Genomic DNA, 21,557 nt, shown 5'->3' on the forward strand with positions numbered 1-21,557 from the left:
CTCGAAGTTGTGATAAAAGTTCTAGTTTGAAAGGTCTTTTAGTATTTCAAGTAATGTTAAGCTATATCGACCTTGAAATGGACCGATAAAAGTTAATAACCAATCCTAGAACATAATCGTTATGGATTAACAAAATATTAATTTTTATCGGACGTTTTAGGCGTAAGAACGTTGCTTTTATTTGTAAGACATATATAAGATAAGTGATTTCTTGGCAATTAAGGATCATGGGGAAAAGTGTCATAAAAGTTTTAAACTTATTGCATTTGTTCCAATTTAGTCCTAAACATTTTTTTGGTAGCAATTTAGTCAAAAACTTTTTGATATAGTGCCAATTCAGCCCTTTCGGCTAATTTTGGGTAGATATTACTGACATGAACATCGGCCAGCCTGCATGGCACCGCCGGCATTGATGTTAACAATTTTAAATAATATTTTAATATTTTTTTCGATTTTTTAATTTTTTTTCGATTTCTTTTTCTTTTTCCTTTCTTTTCTTTTATTTGTTTCCCTTTCCTTTCATCTTCCTCCAACTGGTCGCCAGAGCCAGCGATTGGCCAAAGGCAAGGGCCGATGAGGTCGAGGTGGCCGACAAGGCTCGCCATGGCTGGGCGAGGCTCGACCTCGCCAGATCCACCAAGGTGGAGCCTTGCCCGGCCGCTAGAGGCTCGAGCCCTTGATAGAGGCTGCGAGGTTGCGGCCTTTGACCTCGCGCCTCTGGCAAGATCGGGCCTTGCCCATGGCCAGTGAGGTCGACGACTGGAGGAAGAAGAAAGGAAAAGAAAAGAAAAGAAAAGAAAAGAAAAATAAAAAATAAAAAATAAATCAAAAAAATATTAAAATATTATTAAAAAGTATTCACGTTAGAGCCGGTCATACCACATAGACCGGCCGGCTTCCATGTCAACAATATCCGACTAAAATTAACTGGAAGAACTAAATTGACACGACGTGAAAAGGTTTAGGACTAAATTGGCACAAATACAATAGGTTTAGAACTTTTCTGACACTTTTCCCGAGGATCATGTTTGCCTTACTAAAAAAAATTCTAGATCCGCTTGTGGTAAGTGATTTGAGCTCTAGCTCACGTCTTACTAAGTCCATGAAATTAGTGAGGTATTTCATGGATTGGGGTTAACCTACCTGAGATGGAAGGGAAATGAGTGGTGGCATTATTCTACGTCAAGTCATTTGTTAACTTTGAGGGCATAATAGCCTTCGCTATTTTCCGAAGCGAGAGCCTATTGTCTCCTCCCATGTTTTCTTATGAGCGTGAGGGAAATCTGTGTCGTCCTGTTTGTGTCGATTGCGACGAGTAAACCCTCTCGAAGCGCCAGGAAGGCCCTTACCTCGGCACTACATAAGTCCAACTAAGTACCTGAGGGAGAATTCAAACAAGCATCCAAATGTGCGATTGAAGCAACATCTCCTCACACGTATCAATTCGTTCGAGGGCAAGGAGAGCTGAGTATTTGGATCCCAAGTGAAAGCCTCACTAGGCTAAGAGCCTAATGGTTTGTGAAGGTCTTCTTTTAATGTGATTGAACCATCTCAAGCACGCTTTTCTCGTCTTATTTTTTATGGCCAAATCCCCGAAAAACACAAGAACTTTTGCATGTAGGACAAAAATATTAGAAAATTCAATCGTAACTTTGCACGGCACTCACTTGAGTGGCATAGCTTTTTTTTCGATCACTTGAGTGCCATGACTTCTAAAAAACGTTCACTTGAATGTCATAACTTTCAATCGATTATTTGAGTGCTATATAACTTTAAAAAAAAGTTCACCCAAGTGTTGAAAATTCAACGTGATGCGGCACTTGTGGTGAACATTTTAAAAAAGTTATGACGCTCAAACTCATACGAAAGTTATGACATTCAAGTATGCAATAAAAAAAGTTATGGCGCTTAAACAAACGTTATATGAAAGTTATGACAATTGTATGTCCTTTTCCAAAACCTTGACCAAGTACTAGGGCGTGGAAATATATAATGGGGAGGTAAGACAAATGAGGAGCTTTGAAAGATTTGAATTCATGATCTCTTACTCTGATATCATGTGAAATTTTGCTTAAATTCATAACTGGAGAAAATCACATGTATATAAAGAGTATATAAACCTTATAGTCAAATGACATAGGATATTTCAATACCTTCTCTCATATGCAAGCCGGATTAAGAATAGCACGTGGAATTTGCGAGGTGGATGCAGAAGCGAAATAAACTGAGGCAGAATGTGATTACAATGCCATGCTAAAATGTCAAACCTAAAAAACTTAAACTTGTCAACGAAGGCCAATTTAATATATATTCTAACATAACATAACTCACTTTTCAAGGGTTAATATTACCAAAAATCTCAAACTGGTACGCTCGTTTCACATTTACTCAAAACTAATTTTTTTGCTACAAAAAATTTCTAAACCGGTACACTTGTTACAAATCTACGCTCCGTTAGCGACCATTCAATATCCCTATTATGTTACTAACGTGGAAATACACGTGGCAAGCAAATCACATGATCGAAGTTTGATGTGGATCCTGTTGAGAAAACCTCCTTATAAATTTTGAAGTTGATAAAACTGTCCAAGAGTTATCGTAAGTCTAACAAATACTTTTGAAATTTTTCTAAGTTCAGGAAGTCACTTTCTGGATGTCCCGACTTTACAATGATCAGAAGGAAAAGTCTAAGGTCTACATAGTAACAAACAAAGTTTAGACTTTGTATACAGCAGTTGAAGAATTTTAGTCTATGATTGGAAACGAAAGGACAACCCACCTTGACTTAAATTTTGAAAGGGAGTTAAGAATCAAACCTTATCCAGATTTTATCGCTAACTCAGAATGAACGCAACAATCAGTAATCTGGCTTGGGTTTCACAAATGGAAAGTCTTGATTGATTCGATCTTAAAAGGCTATTTTGCAAGGAACATTAATATTGCGGGATATCCTTAATTGATTGACAGTCAATTCCACGACAAGTTTATTTTCAAATGGAGAAGCTTTGCTTATGAAAACCAAGTTCTGATTGTATGAGTAATCAGAATCAGCGAGATTTAGACTGTCACTTAACGGCTACTCAATCCTTCTTATACAAATCTGTCCAAGGAGAAGATTGGAAGATGATCCTCTGAAGTCTGTCCAACAGCTAGTTTGGAAGTGGAGGAGTATAAAAGGAAACAAATTGTTGAAGAGCATAAGAAGAGAGACGAAATCCAGAATCATCTATTCCAAAGTCTGAGCAAACTCTGACCAGTTTTTACTTATCTTTCCCGAGCTAAAATCTGTGATCTTGAGAGACTTGTTGTAAGATAGATAGAGTGATCCATCTGAATATCACTCAGAACTTGTAATTTTTTGATCGATCATATAGTGAAATCCAGCCTGTAAACTGTCAGCGTGGGAGAGTGGACGTAAGCTTGATCTAAGCCGAACCACTATACATCTGTGTGCATATTTTCTCTTCCCTAAAACTCCTTTTTTTGTGCATTTATTTGTTTGCCATTCAAAGTCTGATTAAAATCTGAACATTATTCAGACATTACCTGAGATCAATTACTTCCGCATTAAAATCGATCAATTAGCATTCAAATCACCTATTCACCCTTCTCTAGCTGATATTTGCTAGTTTCATCAGATCCAACGTGGAAATTCAATATAAATGGGTCTTCTAACCAACGTTGTTTGGGAAGACAGATTTGAAGAGAATGAATCCGAATTTGGGAAATTGTTAAAATCGGCTAATTTTTCCTTGAGAGCTCCCTCACGTTTCGGAAATCCACTAAAATAGCCAACTTTGCTATAAATTTAATAGATTTGTCACAAGTATCAATTTGAGGGTTTTAATGACATGACAATTAGTTTGGGGTAAATGAAACATAGATGTATTAGTTAAAGATTTTTTGCGATGTGAAAATCAGTTTTGGGTAAATGTGGCACTGATATACCGGTTTGAGATTTTTTATGATACGATTTAATTTGGAGTAAATGTGGCACATATATACTAGTTTTGAATTTTTAGTGATAATAACCCTTTTTGCTTGAGTGGTCCTTCTAATCATTGAAGCATTCTAATCTTGATTATGCCAATTTTGATTGAAAGGCAAATGGAATCATACAATTGTAGTTTTAGACTCCTTTTGTTTTGCGGAAAATATTTTCCTCATTTTCTGGTGTTTCGATCACTTAAGAAAATCAGTCAACAAAAAATGTTTTCCTAGTCAACAGAAGATGTTTTTCTACCAAAGTTTAAATTTAGGAAAACAATTTCCTCTTTAAAAAAATCAGAAATCATTTTCCAAAATATAACTAGTTATCAGTGCTTGGACCAGAAACTCTATGCTTGGGCACACTCCAACTCTTATTCCTGGGCCTTTGGCAACGGGGCCGGGTCCTCGACGCTTAGAGGCCCGGCCTCTGTAGACTCGGGCCAAGGCGCTAGGAAGTCGAGCAAAAGCACCGCATTCTCAAGCCATAACTTTTTTTCGGATCATTTTGGTGCCAACTTTTTTGAAAATCGATCACTTTAGTGCCAATGCTGACGTGGCTCGCCGGAAATCCGATGTGATGCTGACACGGCTCGCCGGAGAGGTCCAGTCAGCATTAAAAACCAAAAACGACGCCGTTTAGCCCACTGACGTGTATTTTTTTTTAAAAAAATTAAATTATATTAAAAAAAAAACCTGCAACAGTGGCGAGGGAGCCCTCGCCGCTGCTGCCGCCAACCCACCACCGCCGGGAAGGGCCGGCGGTGGTGGGTGCAGTGGTCGGCGAGGGTCGCGGGCCCCTGGCCGGGGCTTGGCGACCCTCGCCGAGCCCACCAAGGGTCGGATCCGGCGAGGCGAGACCTCGTGTCGCGACCCAGGGCGACGGCGAGGTCTCGCCTCGCCTAGCAAAGGCGAGGCCAGACCTCGCCGTCGCCTTTGCTGGGCGAGGCGAGACCTCGCCGTCGCCTTTGCTGGGCGAGGCGAGACCTCGCCGTCGCCTTTGCTGGGCGAGGCGAGACCTCGCCGTCGCCTTTGCTGGGCGAGGCGAGACCTCGCCGTCGCCTTTGCTGGGCGAGGCGAGACCTCGCCGTCGCCTTTGCTGGGCGAGGCGAGACCTCGCCGTCGCCTTTGCTGGGTGAGGCAAGACCTCGCCGTCGCCTGGGTCGCGACGGCGAGGCGCAGCCTCGCCTTCGCTGGGCGAGGTCTCGCCTCACCCAGCCAAGGCGAGGCGAGACCTTGCCGAATCCGGCCTTCGTTGGGTTCGGCGAGGGTCGCCGGGCCCCGGGCAGGGGCCGGCGACCCTCGCCAACCACTGCGCCCACCACCGTCGGCCCTTCCCGGCGGTGGGTTGGCGGCAGCAGCAACGAGGGCTCCCTGGCCGCTGCTTCAATTTTTTTTTAAAATTAAAAAATTCGAAAAAAGCCACGTAATTTTCACCGTGTACAAGTCAGATCATTTTTTTTTAGTATAAATGCCAGGTCAGTTTTTTGGCCGGCGTCACTAAAGTGATCGATTTTCCTCCGACTTGGCACCAAAGTAATCCGAAAAAAAGTTATGGCACCAAAGTGATCGCCGTACACAAGTTATGGCACTTCTAGTGTACTTTTGCCCTATCGAAATTGGAGAGTTGAGTAGTCGAACCCCTAAAAAATGCTTTACAGACATCATTTATTTGAACACGTGAATACATTACAGGTGCTTGAAATGGTGCCATTTAAGTATATGACGAAAAATAAGAAAATTACAAAAAGTCTAAGATAACCCTAGGCTCCGTAGACGCGCGCTCGACCCAAGCGACAATGGACAATGCGCTTTGGATAAGTCCGGATCAAGACACTCACAAAGAACTTGCGACACATGACAACCCTTTCATCAATTTGTTTGAGCATATAGTTAGGAGGAGGAGAGGGCGGAAGCCTGCCTATGTCTAGCTCGAGTGGCTAGGCCTATGATGCCATATCTCTATATGTTAATATTTTCGCGGGAAAATGACACAAATAATTCATAAACTTTGATTGAATGTGCAATTTGGTCCATAAACTTTTAATTTGTTAAATGTGGTCCCTACACCGTAGCCAAATGTGTAATGTGGTCTATGAACTTTTGGTACATGTTCAATTTAGTCCCTGAACTATATGAAAATGTTCAATATTATTTATGAACTTGAATTAATGGAATGACAGCATTGAATATTTTCAAATAATTTAGGGATTAAATTGAACATGTATAAAAAATCCGGGGACCACATTACACATTAAACTAAAATTAATGGACCACATTGCACATTGAAGCAAAGTTCAAGGATCATTTGTGTCATTATCCATATTTTCGCACGCCGTTCGACCCGCCGCCGCACGCCGCCTTCTCGCCAACAAGCCGCCACCATCTCGACTCCACCCCAACCGAGCCACACGATCGCCCATCGCCGGTCCGCCCGAGCTGCACGCGAGTGCAGCCCTTCGCCTGGACCAGCTGCCTTCGTGCGTCGCCGCCTCCGCTTGTCTAGTCGCTGCCCCAGCTCGAAGGTGCTGACGAGCTACTGCTTGCTGCCATCTGCAGTTCGCCGTCCACCTTGCGCCGCCGTTCGTCCGGCCGTCGCGTCGCCGTCCGACCATCCGCCTCCGCCCAGCTGCGCCGCCCATCCGCCGCCGTGCCCCCCTCTGCCGACTGCCTTCCCCCTCCCCTCTGCGAGCAAGCAGTAGCTCGCTCGCCGCCGTGTCCGCCGCGACCCGACATTGCCCAGCCGCCGTGCGTTGTCCCCATCGCCAAACTGCCAGCCCGCCGTCGTCGTCGTCGCTGTTCGTAAAATTCTGCACATGTCAACGAACGTGTTGAACAAGTAATATAATGATGAGAAGAGTATCGTCCCACAGAGATTGATGATAATAAACCAATTAAATATTAAAAATGGACTAATTCTAAAATTTATCTAACTGATCAAAATATAATTGAGAACAAATAAAAATTGACAATTTTTAAAAACGAAATTTTATAAACTAAAGGTAGATAATCAATCAGGTAAAATATGTTAGAGCATCCGATTTCACCATAACCACTAGATATGAATTTCGGATCATTATGCATACAAGAACAATATCAAACATGTGATAGCGGAATTTCCTAGTCTATTTACTATCCTATCTCTAGGTATAGCAAACCTACTCAGTTTATCAATTCACTATATTCCTATGTGAATTTAAATAAACATAAGCGCATTAAAATTTGTGAATATTCCCGGTTTACAATGAATCTTTTGGACCACCTTATCACCGAAAGCTACACAAATAACATGATATATTTCTATCCACATTTAAATCATGGTTATATATTATAAGGAGCAATTGCATATTATCACTTCTCAGTCTCAAACATGCACATCAGATCATTCAAGTGGTGGCTAGTCACCTAAACGCATTAAGCACAATAATATATAACTCACATGAATGAAATTACTTGCAAAGCATAGAAAGTATGAAATTCATATCATCAAGGTTAGGCTACATCGTAGCTCTAACAAAGAAAATTAAAACATAATAGAAGAAAAAACGAAAATATAAATTAAACCAAACATCTTGAATCAAAGAACAACAATTTTGTCACCACTTTTGTCTTCTCTTCAAAATACTTGAAAAACTCTCAGAACACTGAAAACAAAAACGATCTAAAAAAAAAAACTCCATGTTCCCCCAAGTTATCATATTTATATGATAACATCCAAGACTCCTCTCACAAGACAATTGCTTCTTTTTCGTATAAAATTAGGGAATAAATCGCAGAATTCTCAATGTGATATCCACCTTCTAACTCTTCTCTGGATTGCATATTCCTTTCCTTCTTTTTGCCATATTGTCCTTATTTTCTCCATATCTCAATATTTTGCATAAACAAGGAAAAATTAAGTAAATAAAAGGAAATCCAAATATATTCTAACAAATATTGCATTATTTATTGCCTATAGTAGATAAAATAACTCTATTTTTATAGAGTTATCAAACCCCCAAACTTAACATTTTGCTAGTCCTCGAGCAAAAGCAAGATATAAGACATACTTAAGCTAACAACCCCCTCCATGACTTCCTTCCATAAGTGCTCGAAATCACAATTCAAAGACATACAAAAATTTCATCCAAACATTGAAATAGATTAATAAGTTAAAACCAATTCTAACTATGTGATCCAAGTGTGTGTGTGAGTCCTCATCTTTTCGAATTATATGCAATCCAGATAAGTTCACATTGGTATGCAACCTCTCAAAAACTCTTTATAATTATAACCAAATCTCATAGGTTTGCTTTTCATTCCTCTCTCCACTAATGTAAGCTAATCATCCAACCAAAAATCAATAGGACTTTCCTCAGGTTGTAATGTAAGGCTGGGCTAACGGTGAGATAATGTTAAATTTAAGCTCAAATCACCCATGAACACATTGATTTCTAGGATCTAATTGGAGCATATGCCACTATCCCCAATTTCACATCTTCAAAATAATCTTTCTGCCACCACGTATCATCATGCTTTCTCCTTTTTTTTTTCTTTTTTTTTTTCATTGCTTTATAGTGGAGTTCCTCCATAAGTCCCTCCTAATATAACGTGAACATTCCCAACCCATTGAGTATCCAAAAGACTCACTCAATTGAAAGTTGGATAGGGAACCATAAAAGCAATTTTTTCTTTTTCTCTTTTTTTTTTCTTTTTCTTCTTTTTTTTTTTTTGAAGAAGATACACCCCAAACAACCATAGCAATCAAATTATTTCCATGCTCCACCCTTCCTCCAAATTGCTATTATGCTCAAATAAACTTTTATCCTAAAAAAAATCAACATGTTCATGGGGCGTGGGACAATGATATAATTTGGCAAAAGGTAAGCTAAAAAGTACGTGGGTGCCAATAAAAGATTGGATAATAATTAAGGCTCAACGGGGTGACTATGGATAAATAAATAGGGTTGGCTTGAAAGGTTCAATCGATCAAAAAATTGCCTAAATCATTTTCTCAGTTAGATGTAGCCTAGGATTTTGCCTCAAGAGAAAATCAAACAAATTCTAAGATTTGGGTGAGATCTAAGAAAAGCACATACTTCACATGAATGTTCTCTAGATGTACACACTACTAAAAAATTAAGGACTTCTAGTGCTCAGTAAGTGGATCGACATCATCAGAATCAAAATTAACTCACATATCATTCGCAAGTTTGAACAAAATTTAAATTTTCCTAAGAATCGCAAAAATTCACAACAAGGAATGCAACCAAAAAAACAAATTCAGATTTAGCAAAAAAATTTTGAGCCAAAATTTTGTCTCCCCCCAAACTTGAATGAAGCATTGTCCTCAATGCGAAAAACAAAAGAAACAAAAGAAAAATAGGAACAAGAAAACTCCCCTTGCTGTCGGATGTGTCCATGGATGGTCTTGATGACTAAACTCCAAAAAGGTGATCCTTCAAGAAAGAAAATTAACCTGGATAAAAAAAATATTAATCATGTTTTTTTTTTGAAAATAAATGAACGTAAAAATTAATGAAGAAACATAATAAAAATGCTTGGGTTGCCTCCCAAGAAGCTCTTGCTTTATAGTTTTCAGCCAAACTATCTTAGATGTCGCTATTCTGGAGGATGAAGTTCAATAGTGGTCTTCTGCTTGTTGTAACCACCTTCGAAGTAGGGCTTCAAACGTTGATCGTTCACCTTAAATGTGCCTTCGGTGTCATGTGCAACTTCAACTGCTCCGTATGGAAATACCCGTGTGACTGTATAAGGACCAGACCATCGAGAACGTAACTTTCCTGGAAAAAGTTTAAGACGAGAGTTATAAAGTAAAATTTTTGGCCAATTTCGAACTCTCTTCTGAATATGTGTTTATCATGCCATCTTTTGGTACGCTCCTTGTACATCTTAGCATTTTCATAGGCCTCATTGCGAAATTCCTCCAATTCATTTAGTTGCAACAATCTTCTTTCACCTGCAGACTGCATGTCAAAATTCAGAAATTTCAATGCCCAATATGCTTTGTGCTCTAATTCCACCGGTAGATGACAAGCCTTCCCAAACACTAGCCTAAAAGGAGACATCCCAATTGGGGTTTTGAATGCTGTCCTATAGGCCCAAAGTGCATCATCAAGTTTCATTGACCAATCTTTCCTAGAGGCATTCACTGTTTTTTCTAAAATTCTCTTGATTTCCCTATTTGAAACCTCTACTTGACCACTAGTCTGAGGATGATAAGGGGTTGCAACCTTATGTGTGACTCCATACTTACTCAAAAGTGCTTCAAACTGTTTGTTGCAAAAGTGTGTCCCCCTATCACTTATGATTGCCCTAGGAGTGCCAAATCGCGTAAAAATATTTTTCTTCAAGAATTTGACAATAGCCTTAGCATCATTTTTTGGCAATGCTACAGCTTCTACCCACTTAGACACATACTCCACAGCCACTAAAATGTAGAAATTACCACAAGAATATGTAAAGGGTCCCATGAAATCAATACCCCAAATATCAAATAATTCACACACAATAATGTTGTTTAAAGGCATCTCATTTTTTCTAGAAATATTTCCAGTTCTCTGACACCGGTCACACGAAGCTACAAAGGAGTAAGCATCTTTAAAAAGTGTGGGCCAATAAAATCCAGATTGTAAAACCTTAGTTGCAGTTTTGGTGGCACCTAAATGACCACCTGCCTCTCTGTCATGACAATGATGTAGAATATTTGCCTTTTCTTCGTCTGGAACACATCTCCTTATGACCTGGTCTGCACATATCTTAAAAAAAAAAGGTTCGTCCCAAAAATAATTTTTAACATCAGAAAAGAATTTTTTCTTCTGTTGATATGACAATTCAGGAGGAAGAATATTACTTACCAAATAATTCACAAAATCAGCGTACCAAGGAATTTTTGTGGATTTGATGGAAAAAATTTTCTCATTAGGGAACTCTTCCATAATTGGACTTACCTCTTCCTTTAAATTCGGAATTCTTGACAAGTGATCTGCAACTAGATTTTCAGTCCCCTTCTTATCTTTGATTTCCAAATCAAATTCTTGCAGCAATAGAATCCACCTGATTAAACGTGGTTTTGATTCTTTCTTTTCAAGCAGATACTTAAGAGCAGAGTGGTCAGAATAAACTATAACTTTTGAGCCAATTAAATAAGAACGAAATTTATCAAAAGCAAAAACCACTGCCAAAAGTTCCTTTTCTGTTGTTGAATAATTCAATTGTGCACCTGACAAGGTTCGACTGGCATAGTAAATGGTTTGAAAAATTCTATTCTTCTTCTGTCCCAAAACAGCTCCCACTGTAGAATCGCTAGTATCACACATTAGCTCAAAAGGTAAATCCCATTCTGGTGCTGCCATAATTGGTGCTAATATTAACTTCTCCTTTAAAGTGTTAAAAGCCTGCACGCATTCATCAGTAAAATTAAATAGTGCATCTTTTACCAAAAGATTAGATAGGGGTCTAGCAATTTTTGAAAAATCTTTTATAAACCGCCTGTAGAATCCTGCATGCCCCAAAAATCCTCTGACAAGTTTCACAGATGTTGGTGGAGGCAATTTTGCAATAACCTCCACTTTGGCTCGATCGACTTCTATTCCATTTCTAGAAATCTTATGCCCGAGCACTATTCCTTCCTGTACCATAAAATGACACTTCTCCCATTTTAAAACAAAGTTAGTCTCCTCACATCTTTGTAAGACTAAAGCCAAATTATTTAAACTAGAGTCAAATGATGAGCCAAAAACAGAAAAATCATCCATAAAAATCTCAATATATTTTTCAACCATATAAAAAAAAATAGCCATCATGCATCTCTGAAAAGTAGCTGGTGCATTACAAAGACCAAAGGGCATTCTTCTAAAAGCAAAAGTACCATAAGGACAAGTGAAAGTAGTTTTTTCTTGATCTTCTGGTGCAATAGGAATCTGATTATACCCTGAATATCCATCAAGAAAGCAATAAAACTCATGTCCTGCAAGTCTTTCCAACATCTGATCAATAAATGGTAAAGGAAAATGATCTTTTCTAGTGGCATCATTCAATTTTCTGTAATTCATGCACACACGCCATCCGGTAACTGTCCTAGTAGGAATCAATTCATTATTGTCATTTTCTGAACAGTCATACCTCCTTTTTTTGGAACAACTTGCACAGGACTTACCCAAGCACTGTCAGAGATAGGATAGATGATCCCTGCATCAAGTAGCTTAATTACCTCAGCCTTCACCACCTCCTGCATTTTTGGATTGAGCCTCCTTTGGGGTTGGATGATCGGTTTGAATTGCTCTTCCATCAATATTTTATGCATGCATATCGAGGGGCTTATTCCTTTAATATTTGCAATGGTCCATCCTATTGCTCCTTTATGATCTCTCAGGACTCGGAGTAACTTTTCCTCCATCACACCTGTCAAAGAAGAAGAAATAATTACTAGAAGAGAGGACACTCCATCAAGAAAAGCATATTTAAGATGAGATGGTAAAGATTTGAGTTCTAGAATTGGTGGTTCTTCAATAGAGGGTTTCGGTTTCTTCAAATTCGATCCCAATTCTTCGAATTTCGGTGGTCTAAATCTCGGAAGAGGTGGATTTGCTTCCAAAAATTTCGTGTACTGCTCGACCTCTATAGCTTTGGCTTCTTCTTTGCTTGGCCAAACCAAGCATGCCTCTAACGAGTCTTCAATTGTGGCTTTACTAAAAATTGGTTCCACAAGCCTATCAACTGCATCGACTCTCAAACATTCATTCGGCTCAGCAGGATATTTCATGGCTTTGAACACATCAAAGGTGACTCGGTCATCTTGAACTCTAAGAATTAATTTTCCTTGTTGCACATCAATTAGAGCTCTCCCTGTTGCTAGAAAAGGTTGGCCTAGGATGATCGGGACCTCGAAATCCTCCTCCATCTCTAAGACAATGAAATCTGCAGGAAAAATAAACTTGTCAACCTTAACTAGAACATCCTCCACTATGCCTCTTGGGTATTTGATCGATCGATCGGCTAACTGAAGAGATACGGTGGTAGCTTTTGCTTCCCCCAAACCTAATTTCCTAAAAACAGAATAAGGCATTAGATTAATACTTGCACCTAAATCATACAATGCCTTATCAAAATAAGAATTACCAATAGTACAAGGAATAGTAAAACTCCCTGGATCTTTCAACTTTGGTGGTAACTTATTCTGCAAAATAGCTGAACATTCCTCATTAAGCTTCACAGTCTCATAATCTTCCAATTTCCATTTGTTTGCCAAAATTTCCTTCAAAAATTTCGCATAACTAGGCATCTGGGCTAAGGCATCTGCAAAAAGAATATTAATGTGCAATTTCTTAAAAACATCAAGGAATTTAGAGAACTGCTTATCTATTTTGTGTTGCTGAAGTCTTTCCGGGTATGGAATTGGCGGCACATATGGCTTTGGATTGTCCGGAAATAACTTGCTTCGAGGTGGATCAGCTTTGGAGGGTTCAATTTCGGGTGCGTCGGCTCCGGGTGGTTCGATTTCTTTCTTCTTTCTTGTTGCTTCATTAGACAAATTTCTGCTAACTTTTTTTCCACTCCTCAAGGTGATTGCTTTTGCATTCTCAACTGGATTCTTCTCAGTGTTGCTCGGAAGGGTACCATACGGTCTTTCAGACAAATGGTTAGCTAACTGGCCAACCTGCTTCTCCAGATTTCGAATGGATGCCTCCTGATTTTGGAACCTCACATCAGTACTTTTAATGAAGTCTTGAGTTGTTTGAGCTAGCTTAGTAACCATCTCCTCAAGGTGATTGTGTTGTTTCTCCTCAGGCGGCCTAAATGATGGTGGTGGTGGTCTCGGCCCTTGCTGATTTTGGTTGCTCCAGGAGAAATTCGGGTGGTTTCGCCATCCAGGATTATAGGTGTTTGAATATGGATTGTTCTGGGGAGGCCTGCTAAAATTTCCAACAAAGTTAGTATTTTCAGGAGGATGTGTGAAAGGATTACCTACCTGACATTCGGTGCTAGCATGGCTTCCATTGCAAAATTCACAAGTCGGGCCTTGAATCTTCAACACTGAGTCGATCTTTTTGTTTAAAGCAGCAAACTCTGCGGCAATGGTAGTATTGACACCGACTTCATGAATTCCACTCGACTTTCTAGCAGATAGCCTCTCAATCGGCCATTGGTAGCTATTAGCCGCCATCTCCTCCAAAAGATCAAAGGCTTCCTCAGGCGATTTATTGTTCAACATCCCTCCAGCTGCGGCATCAATGGTAGACCTCAAATTCGGCATCACTCCATTATAGAATGTATGCACTTGCATCCAAACTGGTAGGCCATGATGCGAGCAACGCCTTAGTAGTTCTTTAAACCTCTCCCAAGCTTCGTACAGAGATTCACCATCCATCTGTACAAAAGAAGTAATATCGTTACGCATCTTGGCAGACTTAGCAGGAGGAAGGTACTTACTAAGGAATTTTTGAGCCATGTCATTCCAAGTCGTGATAGATCCTGCAGGAAGAGAAGTTAACCACGTCTTAGCTTTATCACGCAAGGAAAAAGGGAATAATCTCAATCTAATGGCATCATCAGTAACGCCATTATATTTTATAGTGTCACAAATTTCAAGAAAAGCATCTAAATGGATATTAGGATCATCATTCGGTAATCCACTGAATTGGACTGCGTTTTGAAGCATCTGAATTAGGGAAGGCTTAATTTCGAAATTGTTAGCTTGTATGGTTGGCCTCCTAATGCTTGATGTTGATCCTTGGACCGTAGGTGCAGCATAATCCTTCAAAGTCCTCCTTGGATTTTCTTCTCCCTGCTGGTTTTCAGCCATGGTGTTGTTGTTTTGCTCTCGTCGTCGCCTTAGAAAAGTGCGCTCAATTTCAGGATCAAACTTCTCAAGTTCTCCCTGTTGGCTTCGAGTCATGCAATATTCCACCCAATTCTTGTACAGAGTCGAATTCCTCTTTCCCCGGCAACGGCGCCAAAAACTTGTTCGTAAAATTCTGCACGTGTCAACGAACGTGTTGAACAAGTAATATAATGATGAGAAGAGTATCGTCCCACAGAGATTGATGATAATAAATCAATTAAATATTAAAAATGGACTAATTCTAAAATTTATCTAACTGATCAAAATATAATTGAGAACAAATACAAATTGACAATTTTTAAAAACGAAATTTTATAAACTAAAGGCAGATAATCAATCAGGTAAAATATGTTAGAGCATCCGATTTCACCATAACCACTAGATATGAATTTCGGATCATTATGCATACAAGAACAATATCAAACATGTGATAGCGAAATTTCCTAGTCTATTTACTATCCTATCTCTAGGTATAGCAAACCTACTCAGTTTATCAATTCACTATATTTCTATGTGAATTTAAATAAACATAAGCGCATTAAAATTTGTGAATATTCCCGGTTTACAATGAATCTTTTGGACCACCTTATCACCGAAAGCTACACAAATAACATGGTATATTTCTATCCACATTTAAATCATGGTTATATATTATAAGGAGCAATTGCATATTATCACTTCTCAGTCTCAAACATGCACATCAGATCATTCAAGTGGTGGCTAGTCACCTAAACGCATTAAGCACAACAACATGAATGAAATTACTTGCAAAGCATAGAAAGTATGAAATTCATATCATCAAGGTTAGGCTACATCGTAGCTCTAACAAAGAAAATTAGAACATAATAGAAGAAAAAATAAAAATATAAATTAAACCAAACATCTTGAATCAAAGAACAACAATTTTGTCACCACTTTTGTCTTCTCTTCAAAATACTTGAAAAACTCTCAGAACACTGAAAACAAAAACGATCTAAAAAAAAACTCCATGTTCCCCTAAGTTATCATATTTATATGATAACATCCAAGACTCCTCTCACAAGGCAATTGCTTCTTTTTCGTATAAAATTAGGGAATAAATCGCAGAATTCTCAATGTGATATCCACCTTCTAACTCTTCTCTGGATTGCATATTCCTTTCCTTCTTTTTGCCATATTTTTCTGATTTTCTCCATATCTCAATATTCTGCATAAACAAGGAAAAATTAAGTAAATAAAAGGAAATCCAAATATATTCTAACAAATATTGCATTATTTATTGCCTAGAGTAGATAAAATAACTCTATTTTTATAGAGTTATCAGTCGCCTGCACGCCCGGCAGCTTGCAGCCGCGAGTGTCGCCGCTCCGCCCGCGTGCTCGCCGCTCGCCTGGTCGAGCTCGCCGCCACCCGGCTCGCAAGGCGCCTCGCGAGGAGCTCGCCGGCCGCCGCGCCGCCCACCAGCCGCCAGAAGAACCGCCCGACGCCGTCGCCGCCCGCCACCGCCCGATGCCATCGCTCGCCGCCTGAGTTCCCCTGTTGCCGGCCGAGCCTCCTCGCTCGGCGCTGCCGCCGCCGCCGAGCCGTGCGCTGCCGTCATTGCCGCGAGCCGCTGTTGCCGCTTCGCACGCCCGGCAGCTCGCCCGTGGCCAAGCCGTCGCCCGTGGCCTAGCCTCTTGCCCTGCCGTTCGCCCGGCCGTGGCTGAGCGCCGTGCCGAGCGACTGGCCGACTAGTCGCCACTTGCGCCCGCGCCCGCGCCGAGCCCGCCACTGGTCGACCAGCCATTTTGTCCCATCGTTTGGTTTTTCTTGGCCTTGAACCAAGTAAGCGACTCCCTAAACCCTACTTAGTATAATAGGTATTAATCGGACTTGTTTAGGGATTGTTTAGCGTCGAATTGGTTGGCTAAGTTAGGGGCTGATTTCAGGATTGCATGTGGCTTTGATCGATGTTCGCCTGGTTAATTTGTCGATCATGTGGCCGATTAATCGTTCAATGACGATCGTGTGGTTGATTAGGGTGCGCATGGAATGCATTCCGGAACAGAATGACGATCGTGTGATTGATTAAGCGTTTTTTTTTTCAGAAATTGCATAAAAATTGAAAAATTCATAAAATTTTCAGAAAATAAAAAAAAATCAGATTTCGGGAAAATATTAAATTTGGTGAATTTTTTTTTAAAAAAATAAAAAAATTCAAAAATTTCAAAACTTCACAGAATGGCTTAGAACACATGTGGCCACCCACTTTGAGTGAAATTTAAATTTTTTGAGGTGCCCAAAAACAAAGAAAAATAATAAAAAAATCAAAATTTTCAAAACTTCACAAAATGGCTTAAAATACCTGTAGGCACCCACTTTGAGTGAAATTTAAATTTTTTGAGCTGCCCAAAAAAATAAAAATAAAATAAAAAATTGTAAAACTTCACAAAATGGCTTAGAATACGTGTAGCCACCCACTTTGAGTAAAATTTAAATTTTTTGAGGTGACAAAAAAAATAAAAAAATAAAAAAATTCAAAACTTCACAAAATGGCTTAGAATACCTGTGGCCACCCACTTTGAGTGAAATTTAAATTTTTTAGGTGCCCAAAAAAATTAAAAAAATCAAAAATTTTAAAACTTCACATAATGGCTTATAATACCTGTGGCCACCCACTTTGAGTAAAATTTAAATATTTTGAGGTGCCCAAAAAAATAAAAAAATAAAAATTTCTAAACTTCAAAAAATGGCTTAGAATACCTGTGGCCACCCACTTTGAGTGAAATTTAAATTTTTTAGGTGCCCAAAAAAAATTAAAAAAATCAAAAATTTCAAAACTTCACGGAATGGCTTATAATACCTGTGGCCACCCACTTTGAGTAAAATTTAAATTTTTTTAGGTGCAAAAAAAGTCAACAAATCAAAACAGATTTCTGTTCCAGAAATCAATTTCTGGAGCAAAATTAGTCATGTTTTACCAAACATATTTCTCCTCCATAAATCAATTTATGGCAAGAATTCCAGAAATCAATTTCTAGCAAGAATTTGCTTTCTGGAGCAGAATGGTTACCATTCGCACCCTTAGTTGTTTAATGCCAATCGTATGGTTAATTAGTTTAATCGCGTGGTTGATTTGCTTAATTGTGGCTGATTGGTTAACTATGGCCCGATCGTGTGGGTTGATTGATAATGGTGTGGCCGAGAACGAAGATCATGTGGCTGAAAATTGATGTTTCATGGTTGATCTTGTACTTGTTGAATGATCGTGTGGTTTGAAAGTGGATCGTGTGGGTAATTATGGCTATTGTTGGCTTAGCATGGCATATCATGATCATATATTGATGTTTGATATCAAAATGAGTGCGATTCATTGTATATTTGTTCGTAGAAAATTGTACGTCATAAACACTCGGCATTGGCTAATTAAGAGGATACATTTTCTGCTTCTGAAATAAAATGGTAAGCTTCGTCATGTACGTCATTATGTGTCCGTAATACGTGTTCATATTTTTTTACATATTTGTCCAACCTTCCTACTTATCAGTATAAACGTAGAGGTCACATACATAGAAGACCAAGCCCTTCCTCGTCCTCGTCCCCGTCCCTTTCCTCTTCCCCTGCCCTTTCATCTAACCCTCAACCACTATATGCTGATGGACAATATGGACACGTTGGCCCTTCCTCCAACACTCAAGAATATGTTAGGGGACTTGGACACATGCGAACTGAATCTCCTTCAGTTCCATCTCCTTCAAATCCATCTCATTCCGTTCCACCTTATTATTCAGCGCAACAATCGAATAATGAGGGAAACACAGGTGAAGAAGATAACCGATTCATGATATGCCCATTTGGAGATTCGTAAGTACTTCATTTTTTTAAGCATATGTAGTATTTATGATTTTAGATATGGATGTCAACTGAATTGTCGATGTTGCACAATATCCGTATGTTTGCAGATTCACGGATGCTACGTTTGTTGTGAGAGAACTGAATAAAACAGTAAAAAACTATTGGATGGGGCAGTATATTAATTACAACAGTGCTCCACAAGAAGTGAAAGATTTGTGGTGGAATGAGTTCAAGGTAAGTTTTAGATATTCTATTTTCTCACCAACTAAGTTCGGTGTAGTATATTGATGGTCAAGAATGATGTAAAGGGACCAGAACAACTCTTTATTTTTCGATACTAAAGGGACCAGATATTTTCCCCGAGATGAACTTTACAAAATCTATCGCCGAATTGTCTGGTGCATGGTAATGGATATGTGACCATCATAATAACTTTCAGTTGTTTTTGTATTGATTGCAGCGGAAGTTCAGGTGGGATGAAGAGGAAGAGAATGAAGTGAGAAGAATCTTTAAGAAAAAAGTCAGTGATCACATACGAAATGTGATGAATAGAGCGAAGATCAAGCAAGTGAAGCCGGCTTTCATTACAGCTGACAATTGGACGGAAATTAACAGAATTTGGCAAACTGAAAAGAATAAGCAAATCAGTGAGCAGAATAAAAAGAATCGATCTTCTAGTTCTAGTGAAGGGTCTGCCACATATGCTGGGGGCTCTATCAACATTAGGGAGCATCGAAAACGAATGGTAAGTCTGTTAAATAAGTTATAAGTTAATTTAATTCAATTACTCATGTTTACATTTTGTAGGCACATGAATTGGGGACGGAACCGACATTTGCAGCTACATTTGAATGCACATTTCAAAAAAAAGATAAGACATGGACTGCCGATCGAGCAAAAGCTATTAAGGCATGTAAGGTTATACTTTGGACTTTATGGAAACTAGAATGAAAACCGTGAATGCTTTTAATATTTATGGTAGTTATATATATGAAGTTATTTTATTTTCATCTATATTGTTAATGTAGGAAAAATATGATGAACTTTTAATGAGCAATGCTAGTGGTGCTGATGGTGTTGCTGCGTCTGAGCCATCAATTAACAGTATGGCATTATGGGTGGAGGCAACGGGTGGGATGAAAAAAGGAAAAATATTTGTGATGGGATCATTGTCAAGAGTATACACGACGAATCATACTGCAACTTCATCCTCCAATGCGACTGTTCCAAGGAGGACACGACTTGAGGAGCAAATGACCCAAGAATTGAACCAACTGAAAAATATACAAGTAGAGAAGGACAAAGAAATAAATGACTTGAAACAACAAATGCAAATTGTTATGCGACACCTCAACCTCGATCATAATGAGATTCCTCCTGTACCTCCCACCAATCCAATAGGTGATGGGCACAATGATGAGCGACACAATGATGCTGAGATTGCTGATGATGATGATGATTTTCTCCGTCATTTCTAGTTAAAATTCTCAAAATCGGGGGTAAGCTTGCTTCACAATCTTTTGTGCCATAAGTGCAGTTTGCCCAATACGTTCCTGCCCTACAATTACTTTCTGTGCACAACTTTCTTACAACTAGGTTCTTTGCTTGCGAAAAACTGAAAATTTAGAGATCCCAGGATGACATGCTTGTTACAAAAAATCATGATATTTGAACATTGTAGAAATACATGCCTTAATTGACTTTGAGTCCTCTCTTTCTAGGAATTGGTGTTGGTAATTCACCTCTCTAATACCTTACAAAAAAAATTCACCTCTCTAAGTCATTAAACTGTTGAATGCTGTTTGGAGAAGGATCTAATTTTTTGTAGGTGACAGAAATACGGTTTACAAGGGTGAAAAAACTACGGTGGATATCAAAGTTGACTCATATTCATATGTAAGAACATTGATGTTCGTCCTGAAATGTTTTTTTTGTTAACCCTCCTACTTGTTTTTTTATACCTAGTTCCATATCCATGCATAAACGCTTCTTTTATATTCTGGACTGATTGAATATTTTTATTTATGTATCCACATTTCATCAGGTGTCGACAAAAGTGACTGCTTCTGGTGTCCTGCCGAGTACCAAAGCTGCCCAATCTTGTGTCTGGTTTGTCGATTTTTCGTTTTTGAAGCAGAATCTATGGTTGTCCCGCCTCCTTTGAACGTTTTGAATGTATTATAAGATTGGATATCAAATAGCATCATGTCAGACTTTGCAACTTTGCATATATCATTATTTTTTGCGGACTAGCATCTTTCCTTCAGTTATATTTTTCAATTATATGGCATTGTGTCTGGTTTGTTCGTTTTCTGTTTCTAAAGCGAAATCTACGGTTGTCTCGTGTCCTTTGATTGTTTTGAATGTATTACATGATGTTCATTAATGCGTAGCTATTGCTATGGACAAGATTTGATGGCCCAGATGGCGTATAATTTGCGACGAATATTTAGCGACGAATTTTGCGACCAATACAGTTCGTGGCTAATTTGCGATGAATTTTGCGACGAATAAGTAGCGACCAATTTTGCGATCAATTTTGCGATGAATAAAGTTCGTGGCTAATTTGCGACGAATTTTCCGACGAATAAAGTTCGTGGCTAATTTGCGATGAATTTTGCGACGGATAAAAAGTTCGTGGCTAATTTGCGACGAATTTTGCGACGAATAAAGTTTGTGGCTAATTTGCGACGAACTTTGTGACGAATTTTGCGACGAAATTTCCGACGAATTTTGCGACGAATAAAGTTCGTGGCTAATTTGCGACGAATAAAGTTTGTGGCTAATTTGCGACGAATTTTTTTCCGTCGCAAAATTTTGCGACGCCGAATTAGCGACGGATTTTTCCAAATTTTTCGTCGCAAAATTCATCGCTAATCCCTTGTTTTTTTGTAGTGTCAGCAATTGACCATCG

General features: G+C 39.1%; 1 non-coding gene and 1 pseudogene across 1 annotated transcript; one reads left to right on the top strand and one right to left on the bottom strand.

The window, feature by feature from the left end:
* Positions 1–9,588: 9,588 nt before the first annotated feature.
* Positions 9,589–14,791, bottom strand: LOC115668201 (uncharacterized; annotated as a pseudogene).
* On the top strand, positions 14,283–14,389 carry LOC115664481 (small nucleolar RNA R71). Its single transcript, XR_004003595.2, has one exon. It is a non-coding gene; the product is annotated as a small nucleolar RNA R71 (small nucleolar RNA).
* Positions 14,792–21,557: the final 6,766 nt, after the last annotated feature.

This window comes from Syzygium oleosum, unplaced genomic scaffold, assembly GCF_021117445.2.
Source record: "Syzygium oleosum isolate NSW1041296 unplaced genomic scaffold, Sole_v2.1 Sole_v2.01, whole genome shotgun sequence".
NCBI lineage: Eukaryota > Viridiplantae > Streptophyta > Magnoliopsida > Myrtales > Myrtaceae > Syzygium > Syzygium oleosum.